The sequence below is a fragment of the Miniopterus schreibersii genome, assembly GCF_964146895.1.
Source record: "Miniopterus schreibersii genome assembly, chromosome: 8".
Classification (NCBI taxonomy): Eukaryota; Metazoa; Chordata; class Mammalia; order Chiroptera; family Miniopteridae; genus Miniopterus; species Miniopterus schreibersii.
This window is the reverse complement of record NC_138109.1, coordinates 62,808,256-62,818,932: the sequence shown is the minus strand read 5'-3', so window position 1 is coordinate 62,818,932 and position 10,677 is coordinate 62,808,256.

Below are 10,677 nucleotides of genomic sequence, written 5' to 3'. Positions count from 1 at the left end.
TCCTAGTGTGGGAATACTGTAAAAAAAAAAAAAGTAGAGGAAGACTGACAAATGCATTTCTGTGGTCCCTCATGTTCATATTTCACCTATATTGGCTGACATAAGAATCTATGCCCATGTAGCCCTGGATAACTTGATGGCTTGAGAAATTTTACTGATGAGATAGGGGGAAAGGAAGAGAGTGTAAGTTGTAATATTTATCCAATGGGCAGCAGTGGACTCTGGGTAACAGAAAATACGATTATCTGGACTTGACTGATAAACCCCCTGCCTTCTGTCCCCATGGTGATCAGCAGTAAAAGTGTCACTAAAATGTGCTTCTGAAGGAAAGATAAAATATGATTTAGAAATAATAGATGTAGCTGTTAACTAGACTCTTTCTTTTCAGAAAATCAAATTTAATTAACCAAAATTTATACTTAACTTTTGTCAAATTTTTCAAGAGTCAGAACCACCGGCTATCAGTTGGTAGGAAGTTATAGTGAAAAAAATTTTTTGTTTTGTTAATCTTCACCAAGGGATATTTTTACCATTGATTTTTAGAGAGGGTGGGAGGGAGGGTGAGAGAGAGAGAGAAAGATACCAATGTGAGAGAGACATATTGATTGGTTGCTTCCTACAGGCCCCAACAGGATGGGGAACAAACCTGCAACCCCGGTACGTACCCTTGACGAGGAGTTGAATTTGTGACATTTAGGTATGTGCGCCAATGGCTCTAGCCACTGAGAAACACCAGCCAGGGCCTGAAAACAATTTTGTATCTTGTTGAAAGTTGTCGTGTTATTACTAAAGATGAGAACTGATCTTCCCATTTTGGTCACCACTAGCCACGGATGGCTATTGAAATTTAGATTTATATTAATTAAAGTTAAATCAGTAAAGATTTTATCCCGTCAATAGCCACATGTCATTTGTGGCTACCATATTGGACAGTGCAGAAACATTTCCATCATTACAGAAAGTTCTCGTGCATAGCACTGGATTAAAAATTATGCGGTTATGGTACCAAGAAAACACTATTTTTACATAGGTATTACTAGATCTAGTAACACACAAAACCCAACATTTCAGTTCTAAGGAGTAAATCTTGTTCACTTACACTCTAATGTGGGTGTTCCACGTTAAACTTTTTAAACTTGTGGCTCTGACATGCCCCATATCCTTGGAGTCTTGCTTCCAGCTGCTGGAAGAGGAAAGAAAGGGTGGAGAAGACACACTGGCTTCTGAACCACCTTGGCCTGAAAGGATAAAGCCAACTTTCCTTAGTAATCCATTGCTGAGAACCAGTCATATGGCCCAGTGAGGTGCAAGGCTTTCCAGTAGTAACTCTATCTTATGGAAGGAGAAGCCACTGGGAAACTGCCACAGAGAACTTCTTAATAGTAGAGAAACTCTGAGAAATAAATAGGAATTTTGCATGGAAAAGTAACTAATGGTCAAGGAACAGTATTGTTAATGCTAATAGCATTCCTTTATCTTTAGCATACATATATTATTGTTGTCTACCATTTTTAGGAATTAGGTTTCATACTGTGATTTGATAATCTCTAAGAACCAATTAATATTTTTATCTGATACATTGAAATTCTTGGTGCTTTACAAATTAAGAACTCAATAAGACTACCTCTTTTTTCTTGCTTTATATTAAATATTATAGATTTATGGGAAATTTAAACAGACATTATTATATATTTTTATATAAGCTTTTTAATTTATGGACCAAAAAATTTTGTTCCTAGAAATTTTCTCTTATGGGTTGAAGTATGGTTTAAATTAGAATTGAATTTGTATAAAATTAGGGTTACATGTATTACAGGGAGTGAAGTATACTTGTAAAAGAGTTTCCCTTATTGTTATATACAAAGAGCAGTTGGCAGAACTCTCATAGAATTGTGTCTTACAAATCAACTCTCCAGTTGAAAGGTAAATCTCAGATCATTCATATTTAAAATATACATTTTATATGTGTGTAAATATCATAATTGGAAATCCAGTACATGTACATGCAAATCACGTTCCCTTAATGATCCTGGCACTTAGGAACACACACACACAAAGTTACCACTATGTCTAAATTTATTTTAAACATTTCCTTCTATTTTTCTCTGTGTATCTCTATCTCTATCTCCATCTAATCTCTACTTCTACCTCCATCTATCATCTATCTATATCTATCATCTATCTATCATCTGTCTATCTATCATCTATCATCTATCTATCATCTATCTATCTATCTATCTATCTATCTATCTATCTATCTATCTATCTATCTATCTATCTATCTATCAATCATCTATCTATCATCTATCTCTATCTATCTATCTATCTATCTATCTATCTATCTATCTATCTATCTATCTATCTATCTATCTATCTATCACCTATCTATCTATCTACCTATCTATCTATCTATCATCATCTATCATCATCTATCTATCTATCTATCTATCTATCATCTATCATCATCTATATCTATCATCTATTTATTATCTATCTATCATCTATCTATCATCTATCTATCACCTATCATCGATCTATCATCTATCTATCTATCTATCTATCTATCTATCTATCTATCTATCTATCTATCTATCTATATCTATATCTATCTATCTATCTATCTATCTATCTATCTATCTATCTATCATCTATCATCTATCATCATCATCATCTATCTATCTATCTATCATCTATATCTATCTATCTATATACCTATCATCTATCTATATCTATCATCTATCTATCATCTATCACCTATCTATGTCATCTGTCTACCTAGCTTTCTCTTTCGGCAGTCCTCACTTTGCACAGTAATGCTGGATTATAAAAATGACCTTGCCAACCAAAAATGAACAAAGAAAATTTAGTAATCAATAGAAAAAAATATGTTTCTTCACTGACCTTTACACTTTTTTGCTAAAACATTAAAAACTCTTTATTTTTGGTCATAAATGTATAAAGAAATTAAAAATCAGCAGAACTATTAATTTAAAACAGAGATATTGAGAATTAAAGTGTTTTATTTCTTTGTAAAAACTTATCAAGAGGACTTCGAACCATGCTTGCCTTCTCATCATGTAACATGATGTGGAGCGAATGTATTCTAGGCCATGGGAAATTGCGGTACTTCTTTTGAAGTTCCATCACCTCCTGACATTCTATCCTTTATGCTTTCAATGCCATGCAACATCACTGAGAGTTCTCTTAATGTGACATTTACTGATGTCACTTCCTCCGAGGCATCTTCATCCTTTCATCACAAACGATTTTCTCGTTTAGGTTGGTAAGTTCTCTTTCACTAAGTTCTAATGGCTAAGTGTCCAGAATCTCTTGAATGGTTGTTGGGTTAACATGGACACGATTAGCTCTTTATGCAAGATTTTCATTAACTTCTAGTATTAGCACTTTTTATCTGCTTGTTGAACTTGCACCTTTGTTGGCCATTTCCCTCTTGATTACCCAGTTTTGTATAATGTCATGTAGGATTTTCACTGGGAGACAAGGGGGCAACACAGCAACATGCTTTCTACCTGTGCATGCAGGAAAAACAGACACAACGACCAGTAATCAACAGCCTTGAAAAGAAGTGCCATGATTGGGCACTGAACAGAAGGCACATTTCTTCTTGACATAGTGATGTGTAGACCAAAGAGCTAGCTGCAAAGTTTATACTTAAGTGATTACTCGCATTTGATATATCGCGGTAACACATTTTAACCATGTTGTTGGAGACTGGTATTATACAGTGACTAAACCGTGATAACTAAAATTTGTGTATACAGGAATCATGCAGACAAGGATTGCTTTTCTGAGCATTTTCCTTTTATGGAATCCTCTCTCTGGTCATCAGATTATTTCCCATTCTTTGCTATCATTGCTATTGCTTTCTCCCATATAAAATGAACTCCCTGGAACCCTCTATTTACTCTCCTTCAGTGTGTCTATGATGTAAGATGGGCAAGCTTGGAGATAATAAGCATTGTCATTGAGAGAAATCCATAAAACGTTTACTATGGAAATTGGATATTGCATTGAATCCAAGAAGCTTAAGGAGCATGCACACTGCAGAGAGAGCCGCACCCAAGTGAATCTGTGCAATCTGTGCCTGTGACAGCATCTTAAGAGTAAAATGTTAATTACTTGAGTTAGAAAGTAAAACTTGAAATTAGTTAATTACTTGGTTTGAAACAGAGTGATGATGATATTTACAAATAAATTATATGTGACTCTGGTATCAATATAAAGCAAACTAAAACAATTTGAAACTACAATCTTAATGAATAAGGTTTTCCCTCGAATTATCTAGACTAAAACCTAGATTCATAATTTTCAAATGCACCTGAATCACTGTGGATTTTTTGTTAAAATACAGATTCTGGGATAAGGTGGGGTCTGAGATTTTGTATTTTTAACTCTCAGGAAATGCTAATGCTGCTAACCAAACACTGAGTACCCAGGATCTATAGGTTCCTAGATTCTGCTCTATAGATTTAGAAAGCCGATGGCTTCATCTAAGAAAACTTTACCTTATTTAAAATTGTTTTATTTGAGTAATTTCTACTTTGAAAATGGAAAATATACACTTGTTAAAAATAACTTTGGACTTTCCCTATCTCTGAAACTTCTGCCTTGTGTCTGCCTTTCAACACCCTCTGAAAGACTCAGCTTTCTTTACTCCTGCATCATCAACTTCTATTCATTCACCAGCTCACCAAATCTGGCTTTAATCTGGATCTAAATTGTCTGGCAAAGACTTTCTAAATGCAAATAGGAACGTCTGTGTAGTCAACTGTATGATGTGTGTACAAGGTCTGGTAATGTTCAGCTACCCTCATGAAACTATGCTCTCCTTTCGTTTATGGAGTATCACTTGTTTCTTCTGCAACTTTTCTGTCTCCAGCGTGGGCTCCTCTGTTTGTCCAGCCCCTTCAATGTTGGTCTCCCCAGGGATCCATTTTTCTTTTAAAACTGACCAGCTGCTCCCTTCCCATCATTTCCCCCATGACTCTTGTTACCATGTATATATTTCAGTGACTCCCAAATTTTGACCTTTCTACCAGAAAGATTGTCATAGTTCCATTCCCCTAGTGACCTTGGGCAAGTTTCCTAACTATTCTGACCCTCACAATGCTCTTGTGGGGATTAAACAATTCACTACTTGTAAACTGCCTGGAAGAGTGCCTAGTACATGGTAAAGGGGCATAAAATGTAAACTATTATGTATTTATTGCAATTGTGAGTGATAAAGAGAGACTTTTAACTTTGTTACACTGTATGTCAGATAATTTAGGTGTATACTTAAGTGTTTTGAATAGTTATTATGAGATTCCTCTCATAATATTTCCTATTTCTCTGCATTGTACAACAGTAGGTTACAGTAAATATATCTATTTGAATTTCTCCAGAAGGGAGTCTTCTGTTTTGACCCTAATGCATTTAGTAACAGTTGATTTAATGAATACATTTAGCAAATGGATATGACATATTTTCTTGGTCACATTTTTGGTTGTGGACATTTCTCTCCATTTAAAACCATGCTAACTACAACTGTCAATTTTTATCAAGGACTATATTATATGTCAAAAATTTGTTTTTATGAGTAGAATTTTTAGAAGTATCTACAGTTGGAAAATATTTTAAATAATTTTGAGTTTTCCATTTTACTCCTTTACATTAATAAAAATTAATGTGATATTAATTCTAAGACATAGCCAGAAGAATTTTAGCATAAGAAATGAGCTTGATAAGCAATTTATAAATAAATGATGCATTTAGTAAATTTAATTCAATACACATTTATTAAATATTTATAAAGTGTCACTATTTGAATTTAGTCTTGCTAGCCTCAAATTTTTCATGAGGAGACAAACATGTGAATAAATAATTATAGTCAGATGTGTTAATTTCTATAGTAAATGTTAGTAAAACATACTATAGTAACCCAAAGGGGGAAACAGCTAATGTATCTAGAAAAGTCATGAGAATTTTTAAAAAGGAATTAAAATTGGATCTTAAGGAGACCTCCATGAGTGGAAGGGGGAAGGAACTCAGATTTAGGGAAAAACATATACACAGACATTAAACCCAAAAAAGCCCTGTGGGTTTGGGTGACTGTGATGAATTCTATAGGTTCACTCCATAATCTTTGTTGGGACCATTAAAAAGCAACAATACAGGCCTAGCCTATGGCCCACACCCTTTCTCTTACTATCTTCAGCTTTGTCTCTACTGTGAGTGGCTTTCTGGGCAGACGTAGGGACACCTGGGCCTAGGAATGAACAACCTCACTGTCCATCTGCCCTAGAGAAATTCCTTCTCACACTGGCCTTGGAAAAAGGCTTACAGTCATTAAGGCAGAAAATCTCAGGGTCCTGGGGTTTCAGGTTTCTGGGTCTGAAGGGTAAAGGCATAACCCTGAGGAGGAACATTCCCTTGTTCCTAGGGAGGAAGGCCGGAGCAGGGCTTTCTACAGCCGTGTCCAGGCCAGAGGACCTGTTCCAGGTCCGAGGATGGAGCCTAACTAAGTTCCTTGTGGCCAATGTAAGGTTGCTTGGAGGTGGTTGGGCATGGAAGAGGAAACTGAGCATTTGGATTAGGAACAGCCTATGATTAGTTTAGATTTTTAAGAATATAATGACCATTTCTCTGACTATATAATTAGTGTTATCTAATTTTACTTTATAGGATCAGAAAGTCAAACCAGAAGAATCATACTCTTTAGTTTATGACACAGTGGTGGATGAATTGTTGATTAGTAGTGTTACTCATTTTTAAAGAATTAGAATGTCAAGAACTATACTTAAGCCAAAAGTTAGATGAGAATAATTAAAATCTTTTTCCCTACAAATTTGAATTTTGCTAGAGCTTCTAATTTTGTGGTAATTCAAAAGAAATAAGGATAGCCTATTAGATACTGGTCATATCCACAAATTTAAGAATGATGATTGTGCTGTGATTTACCTTTATTATAACTCACATGTACCGATTTATTCTATGTAATATCAGAGTGCTTATATTTCCTAAAGATTAAATTTCATACTCACAAATGAGGCCTAGGAGTACTGAGCTAAAACTCCCCATCAAGGTGGAAAGTTGTAGTTAAAGAGCTATCTAGTCTTAGGATAATCATGTTCCAGGAGTTTCCTTTGAATTTTTTTTATTTTTATATTTTTACAAATTGGAATGGTTTTTTTTAGTAATTCTGATTTATTCTTCAAAGTATTCTTTATCATAGAACATGATTTAAATTTACAATAAATCTACCATATTTGTTAAGAAATCCTATGGCTACTGACACTATAGAGAAATAAAATGGAAGAAAAAATATAATAAAGAGAAGTTAGCAAAGCAGAAACTAGAGAAAAAGGAGAAAGGAGAACCAAAAGAGATAGAAACATTGCACACCACAGATACTGTTGTGTCGTAAGGTGATAACTGTTCCAGTGACCTCTGAATGAATGGTTACCACATGTGTGTGACTCTAATACATTTCACAGGTGGAAAGAATATTACACAGTAGGATACAAATTTTTCTCTAAAGCTTCTACTTCCTGGGGACGGTGAACATTAATAAGTGAAAAATTTGTGGTAAACGATAAGTAAAATTTTAAAAAATTAATAAAACCTAAAATATGAAAACCATACCAAACCCTTATTGCTCCCTTGAACTCTCCCACCAAATTATGAATATGACAAGGGGTTCCAAGCTCTATGTAGGACTGATCAACATTGCTTTTCCAGGCTGCTTCCCATAATCCCAGTGACTATGATGATGGAATCCTACTACCGTAATGTGCCAGGAAGCTCTCATTTCACACGCCTTAAAGACAGAGGTGGAAAGAGGAGAGGGAGGGGGTGGGGGGGAAAGCAAAGAATCAATGTACTTATGGCAATTTTAACTCAAAATGTTCTTTGTTATTTCTATTCTCTTTGGTTACTTTAAGTACAACTCATTCATTTTGTTAGAGGCGATTTAATGTACAAGAGGTACATTGGGTGTGGCAGAAAAATTCACTTTTATTAGCAAAACCAACATTTTACTCTCAAGCATATTCTAGAATAATCAAGGCTATTAAAAAACAGGTAGCTGCATCACCCTATAAAAACAAAATAAAATAAAGCAGTCCAATTAATCAGTAAAAATTCAAAATCTTTAGTGTTAAGTAGATGAAACATCCAGATACCTTATAAAACCCAACTTTGTTAAATTGGCAAGATAGTTTGGTATTTTTTAAGATAAAGTCTTAGTTCTATAAAGGTTGAATTAGATGATATCAGATTTTTCTGCTAACTTGGTGAAGACAACTGGCTGACACAAAAATTTAGTTTAAAAAAGTAGTGAATTGACTTTTAACTATACAAAAAGTTTTTGTTTTTTTTAAAGTATATCTTTTTTATTTCAGGGAGAGTGAGAGAGATAAAAACATCAATGATGAGAGAGTGACTGATCGGCTGCCTCCTGCACATCCCCTACTGGGGTTCAAGCCGGCAACCTGGGCATGTGCCCTGACTGGAAATCAAACCTCAGTCTCCTGGGTCATAGGCCAATACTCAACCGCTGAGCCATGCTAACTGGCTACAGAATGTTTAAATTATTTTATTTGGGGTAAATTTGTTTTTAATTGATGGGGAAATATGTAAAAACTTAAAAACATGCTAGAGGGAAAAAGGTTATCCAGAGAACGACACAGATATCTCTATCAAAATAACATTTTACAATTATGGAGTTCTCTGCATTTTTCAAAAGCTTCCATATATATTTTCTCATTTACTTCTGTGAATAGCTTTTTAAGAAATGTAAATAACTATGGTTTCTAATTTAGAGATGAAAATACTGAGTCCCAGGTAGGTTAATTGATCAGCTTAGCTAGAGTGGCAGATTGTTGCAATAATGACTCCAAATTGTCCACATTTCCCTCTTTTTTTTTAATATGTTTTTACTGATTTTAGAGAGAAAGGAAGGGAGAGAGAGAGAGAAACATCAGTGTGAGAGAGAAACACTGATAGGTTGCCGTACTCACCCCAACAAGGGATCACTGAACAGGTGACCTTTTGGTGCAAGGGACTACACTCAACCAACTGAGCCACACCAGCCAGGGCCCTTCCTCTTTTCTTTCTACTCCCTTATCTCATTCACTGTCTTACTCATGTGTTTGCTTTTGGCCAATGGAACAATAGAAAATGTGTAAACAGAGCCTCAATAGGTGCTGTGCATTGCGCTTGCCTTTCTTCCTGATGGGAATGGTTGTGCCCCCAGGTGAAGGGGCCTGGGCTGGCTTTCCAGAAGTCCAGCTAAGGCTTCAGACATATGGGTGAGGTCACTTTAGATCAACCAGCCTCAGCAAGCCAGCCAAAGGGGTACAACCAGGCAGACAACCCACAGAATCATGAGCTAATAATTGATTATTGTCGTAAGCCACTACATTTTAGGATAATTTGTTAAGCAGCAAGCACTACCTTAATGAACCTAGAGTCAGAAGGTGGTAGAGGCTGAATCAAAACCCAGATATTTGGGATCTAATTTTAGCACAGCATTGGGGAATGGAAAAGTGGGCTTTTTACCCAGAGATTGAAAAAGAAATGATCTAAAGGATTTTAAAAATTAAAAAAGGAGAAACCAAATCCTTTTATAGAGATTATCAAAGGCTGTAGATTTAGTTTATTTTTACAAAATTCTTTTATCTTTCTAACTAAATAGCTGTTAGCTACAGACACATTTTTTTTTTCTTTCTACTTTTATATTTGTGCTATAGTCTCTTGTATCATAATATGTGGCTTTTATTATGTGGTTATGTTTTCTAGTAAAAAGTAAGATAAAACCACTTAGGTTTATTCATTTATTGTCTTCAAATATTATAATTCATGGCATATGTATTTTACCTGATGTGGGACTATGGAGTTGAAGAAAATAACCAAGGGAGTATAAAGTAACATTGTTTACGTTCAAACTTCCCTCTGAGTGGTTCTGCACACTCACATCAGTGGTTCACAACTGATTAAAACATAAAACATTATTTTTGCTCTTGTTTTACATGGCACCAAAATATTGTGCAAAGTATCCCAATAAACAGAAACATCCATTTTTTCAGTATTTGTTGTCTCAGTAGTTGCTTTGGTGAATCTCCTTCCACTCTTCATCAAGTTTCTATAGTTTCGGTACCAAGATTGATCATTTTCAGGCACAAATGATTTTCAAAAAGCTAAGATTTCATTTGAATGTGGATGGGGGATGAGGTGGAACAATGACTTTTCAAGGGAAGCTGGCAGCAGCTTTGAAGTCCAGAGCCATGGCCATGGCTTCATAATGCCCTGCTGGAAAAAAAAAAATCCACAGAAAAGTAAACATTTTGACAAGGATCTAGACATCAATTGGAGCTTATCCAGTATTAAACAGAAACACATGCTTCGTTGAAGGCATTTGCAGAAACAAAGCCATTCTGCCTTCCTTAATTAATTTATTTTTTAAAGTTCATTCTTCTATTTATGCTATGTCATGGCTAAAGGAAACCATGGAACTGGAAACAAAGGCAAATTCTTTCAACTAAAAGCTGAAACCCTCCCATCTCCCTTTCCCAGTGTCTTGATCCATGACCTCAAGGCTGATTCTTCTATCCGGCTCTGCTGTGCCCCTCCAAGCATTACTATCAACAAGCTTTGGTCAGGTATTAACTGTAAGTG